Source organism: Embiotoca jacksoni, unplaced genomic scaffold (genome assembly GCF_022577435.1).
Source record: "Embiotoca jacksoni isolate LCO1_2020_lvr unplaced genomic scaffold, fEmbJac1.0.p SCAF_2, whole genome shotgun sequence".
In the NCBI taxonomy this organism is placed as follows: domain Eukaryota; kingdom Metazoa; phylum Chordata; class Actinopteri; family Embiotocidae; genus Embiotoca; species Embiotoca jacksoni.
Window position 1 is genome coordinate 11,268,638 of NW_027185340.1, and position 6,000 is coordinate 11,274,637.

Here is a 6,000-nt window from a genome sequence, read left to right on the forward strand (position 1 = left end):
TGATTTTCTTACAGCACTACAGGGGATTCTTAAACTGAAGGAAACTGTAATTGACTAGTCAATGCTCTCACTAAAGTACAATTATAGGTTTTTAACAACATTATACTCATGTAGACTAAAACAATACAGCTGTAATATTTGTATGTGTCCATTTAAGAGCAGTAATAATAATACTAATACTTGTTTGACAGCATCACGACTCAACTTGTCACCAGAAATCGAATGTACATACAATGATGTAAAGCAAGTAAAGATATCTCCCTTCTTGGATTCACTTATGCTGTCAAACTGATTAAAACCAGTGAAAGTTGGTGCTTGTGATTACAATTCCTGCATGTTTTACACAGATGCAAACAATTTCCAGTGGATGTCTGTGATTTATCAAACAAGGAAGCTACTTTATGCTGGGAAATAAGATTGTAAATTTAGCATCACACCAAGAGCATTCATCCTTTTCTCATGAAGAATGTGCTCAGCTGAGTGTGTCTAACTGTTTACACAAAGAAATCAAGTGCCCCTCAATTTCCCGTATGTACACCAATGATTAATTGGGTTATGGTTCATGTGGCAAATCCTCCCTCTCCCCCTCAGAGAGACGGCTCTGACAGGACGGACTGACCAGCCATAACAGGGTGAGACAAAGCTGGGCCTCCCTCCACAAACTCTCTCTCTCTCTCCAGCCCATGATCAAGTCTCATCATATTGTTATAGTTCAGTGGTAAAGGGCTGGAAGGGATAAAGGTATAACTTATGCTGGGGGTTGATTTTTGGGATTGTTGTTACGGCTTCTTTCTGTATAAATAGAAAAAAAAATAGGACAGAGAACATTATAGCACGCTGTTGAAAGAATAGACCGCCACCCTCAATAAAGCCTGGAAATAGAGGAAGTTTTTCTGCATCGATCAATGTGCCCTTTCATTAACTGCTGGCTTCCTATGATTTGTGGACCTAAATTATTTTTCACAGGCTTGTTTCTGCCGTGGCACGAACATTGGTCAAATCAATGGTCACTCATGTGTCTGTGTGCATGACGGTGGTATTAGCAGTTGCTTGTGTTGTTCCCCGAGAGAAACAAACACAGAAGAACAAAACTCAAGGTTAGAAACACAATTCTATCTGTCTGCTTCGACAAAAGTTATGGTATTACAGTTGAATACCTCATTGCTGTATTTAAAAAAAAAAAAAGGTAAATGACTGACTGTTAGTTTTGGTTTCAAGTGAATACTTTGACTCGACCCAGTTTGGGGGATTTTCCTGTTTTTAGATCCGATATAGTTGAGGATGCCAAAACACCAGAAGACGGGAAAAAAAAATTAAATAAAGAAAGAGCTGGTTTCTTTTCAGCTCCAAGGTATTTGTGCGTCTGCTGTGCTCGACTGAACTGGCCACGTACCAAACCTTTTAAATATTTTACTTGAGACAACAAACACTGTACCTCACACCAAAGTACCGCATCCTAGTAGCTATGCATTTATTGTTGTGTTGTTTTTATGTTGAACATTGTAGAAGTCACTAGTGAATTAAACACAGTGAAGTTTAAATATCTTAAGGGACTGTTTCCTTTGTTTCTTTTCAGCCACGGTGGGTATTGTTGCTCAAAATTGCATTCATTTACCCCTAAATTATTTTCCCAATTACATTTAAAAGCAATACAACTTCTGTCTGGTTATTATTATTTTTTGTTTAAGAATGAATGAAATGCCCTATTTATCATCATAATTTTACTGCAGTGTATTCAGCAGGGGTTGGTGGGGTGGACGGCAAATGCAAAATGTGCACAACTCTCACCTCATAAAAGACGGTCACACCCAGATTCACGTCTATGGTTCGGTTTAGGCAACAGAAGCTCTTTGGTCAAATGTAGGGAAACACTGTGATTTTAATTACATATAAATAAGTACATTGAGCCTCAAGTCACTGTGGACTTTCCACAGACCACAATGTTGTGATGCCAGTGACAAAATATAACTATAAAAAAGTTCAATAGGGCTGTAGTTGCTACAAGTGGATATTACATTGCAAAATCAGATATTGTTATGGAAAAAACATATGTTGTCAGTGAACATAATGATGCATATCATATTTAATATCATAAATAAATAGGTGAGTCAACTGTGTTTCCCTTTTTCATTGATTTGAGAATATAATCTGGTTGTGATTAAATATCCTTCAAAACGCATTTGCTGTTGCATTTTAACATGCAGTGTGTAAGAGACAGGCTCGTGATGCTCTTGCGAACAAACTAATTCAAACTATTAACCGACATAATGACAAACACATTACCTCCCACATCTCTGGGGATTCTTTCCCAGGGAAGATTAACTACAAGAGGAATGCCATTATAAATGAACTCTTACACCAAGAATCACTTATATCTACTGTAAATGTTGACGAAAGAGAAGAGAAAACCAGACATTTATGGGAAAAGTTGTTCTTCGAAAAGAATTTAGACAAAATGCTGTCCTAGCTAGAAACATATTTAGCCAGTAAAATCTTAAACTGAGAATTGCTTGAAACAAAACAGTCTGACATAAGGGTTCATTTACTGTAGGACAACTAAACAAGGCTAAACCATAAGAGCTGGTAATTAGAGAGGGAGAAAACAACATTTGGTCTCCTTGATGGCATTGAGGTTTTGTCACAAGGAGACACACAGAAATGCAAACAAGCTGACTGGTCTTTCTTTCTTTCTTTCCTTCTCTCTCTCTCTCTCTCTCTCTCTCTCTCTCTCTCTCTCTCTCTCTCTCACACACACAATTTAGAAATATTTGTCGTTTCCTGTAAATCATTAGAACCACCCTGATGATGATCAATGTACTTTAAATTTTATGAATATAAATCCATAACTCTGTTTCCACTTAATACTTCATTCTTTATTGTTAATGAACAAAACCGTGTTATTTCCAACTCAACAAAAAATTGAAATCAGCAGTAATTTTGGATACCGAAAGGGAAAATATTTAATCATTTCAACTGAGAAAAACAATCTTTGGAAGCAAAATACTTGATCTCTAAATTTACTGTAATAATAACAATAAACTTGTTTCATGGCGTTGCAACATTAAAGATCATGGCCAAGTACTGCCAGAGATAATTAACTGAAGTGAATGGAGATATTGTGTTTTCCGGGAGGGAGTTCTGTCCTAATACAAGAGTTTGTCCGTCACACAATCAGCTCTCATCAATCTTTGAAGGACAGCGTCTTAACTCCCATTTCACTCCCTCTGCTGTTCCTTCTGCCAGTATTGTCTTGGATACTATTCCTCCTCCATCTGCTATAGGATTAAAATCGGGCACACGCCACCCTCTCACCCCCTCACCCCCTCACACACACACACACACACACACACACACACACACACACACACACACACACACACACACACACACACACACAGGTTTTAGAACAATGTCTGCCAAATAAGGCCTTGGCAGCAATTTACTTGACTTCTAAAACAAATGCAGTTTTTGTATTTTTGCTCATAAAATCAACTTTCATGGGAGAATGGGGTAACATGTGGCATCTCAACTATTTAGTTAAAATTACAGGTAAAGTAATATATAATTAAACAGCGATTAAAAATCACAGACCTGACACATTACTAATTCTAAGTGTATTTTAAGTCTATCATTTAGTGTAAACACATGTATTGTTATACACTAATAAATCAAATGGGATTAAAGAGGCATCCGTATGTCTGTGTGCGTTCTAATGGTTTCTGTCTGAGAGCAGCCTTCTGCATTGGGAAGACAGTCAGGTCTGTTGCTGCACTATTGCAGAGACATTTAACTAAAATATTCAGGAGAAAAGCACCTTAATTATACAGATGATGGAGTACAGGCCCTGAAGTTGTGTGTGTTCATGTGTGTGTGTCTGTGTGTGTGTGAGCATCGCACAGCCTCCATGATAGCAGCTAATTGGCCGATGGCCCTGCAGATCTCTCACTCTCATTGGGTGCATCTGTGTTGTCTAGACTGTTGCTGCACTTTTTCCTGCGGATGCAGGTTTATATGCAAAGATGTATACACATATACAGCATGAAAGTGTATACATGTATTTGCACAACATACATAAATGCAAAACACACACACGCACGCATGCACGCGCGCACGCGCGCACACACACACGCACACACACACACACACACACACACACACACACACACACACACACACAGTGAGAGTAAACATTCAGTCACCGCTCACGTCCATGAAAACAAAGTGTGGTGTATAGTGATAGACTTTAGTGTTTACTTCTGGTGCTGCGGGAGAGGAAGACGAGACAAAATGGAAGACACTGTGGAGTCAGGAAGCACAAGCACACACACGTGCACACACACTCTCTCTCACTCTCTCACACACACACACACACACACACACACACACACACACACACACACACACACACACACTCTCTCTCTCTCTCTCACACACACACACACACACACACACAAACACACTCTCTCGCTCTCTCTAACATGCACGCACACACTTGTTGCCTGCTTCCTGCCAAAGCAACAAAATGAGGTGTTCCTCTTTCATTAATCATGGCTGTTGTTAAGGTTACCTGAGCGTCTGTCAGGCTGTTGAGACAAAAAGAAAGAAAAGCAGCTGGAGCACTGAGTGACACTGAACAGCCCTGTGCATCTACTAATTATATTACATTAATATGATTATTTCAACACCAACTCATTAAATTGTACGCTCTCAGAAAGGCCATTTTCATTAACATTATATTTTGGATTTATTTGTAAAGGAAAAACTGTATAGCGCTTTGACACAGAAGCATGTATTGTAGATACAGTACTGCGTGAGGATTAATGTGCCTGCAGGAGGATGACGTTAAACAAGTGCTGCTTTGAGGCTGAGCCGGTTCAAGCTAAAGCTAAAACAGAACAGGATGTAAAGCAAAGTTCTTAATAGTAATGTCTTTGTCTAACATTGCAAACTACTCTTATGTGGATTTCTGGGTTTCAGTCATCTGCTTCTAGTCTTGCCTGTGGAGCTATGAACAGTTTGGCAAGCATGGTGAAAACCAAGGCTATGGGTGTGGTGCACAGCTACAAATTTAATACCTCTAGTAAGAAACGACATGAGTGTCCTGGCTAAACCCCGACTGGAAGTCTCACTGGAATGTTGTTTTGTTTGTGGTAACACTCGTAAGTGTGCTACTATGCCCGATATGCAAATTAAAAGCATACTGGAAAGACATCTCAACATTTCTTACCATATAGCTATTCATTAGTCACATCAGGAGACAAACCTTTCAATCACAAGGCCTTAACTACTTTAAACTATGAGAGTCAAGAAATGTTTCCCTTCATGTGTAATGTGTTTAAAAGGGGTCCATAGAGGCAGAGAATTTTTTTTTTTCTTATCATCAAACCAGCTACAATATGACTTCACTGTTTCCTTTAACCACACCATTGGCCAAAAAGTATTAAACCCTTACTTTTTGCATATTGGATCCTATTTCGAGTGCAGCAATAAACATGCATTTACAAGACGCTTATGCATCATTAAAAGCTTTATAGAAACTAGTTGTTGATGGATAAGTGAGCCAAACTGTCGGAGAACTCACAAGTACAACGTCTGATAAAGCTGTTGCTGAGCTGCTGATGTGAGCAACTGAACAATTGTGTGCCTCTTGGACAGGGAGTGATTATGTTTGTTCAGTTGAAAATAATCACATCACCTCATAATGAGAGGTTGTGACATTAGTGATTATACATTGCTGACGATGCTCAAATTGCTTGCTCATCAAATATACTTGCACACTGAGCCAAAAACCACCGTCTTTGCAAAATAAGAAACAGTATCCCTTTTCCCACAGTGAGTCTGTTGGGTGTGTTCACTCGTTTCTGGCCGCACAAATGGCTGCAGTAACACCTGACAGACGTTAAGTACAAAAATAATCTGTTCAGTACGCTTGTGCAAAGTGTATATTCACTGAACCTTTTGAGGACAATACTTAATCAGTTTATTTTTTATTCTAAAAGT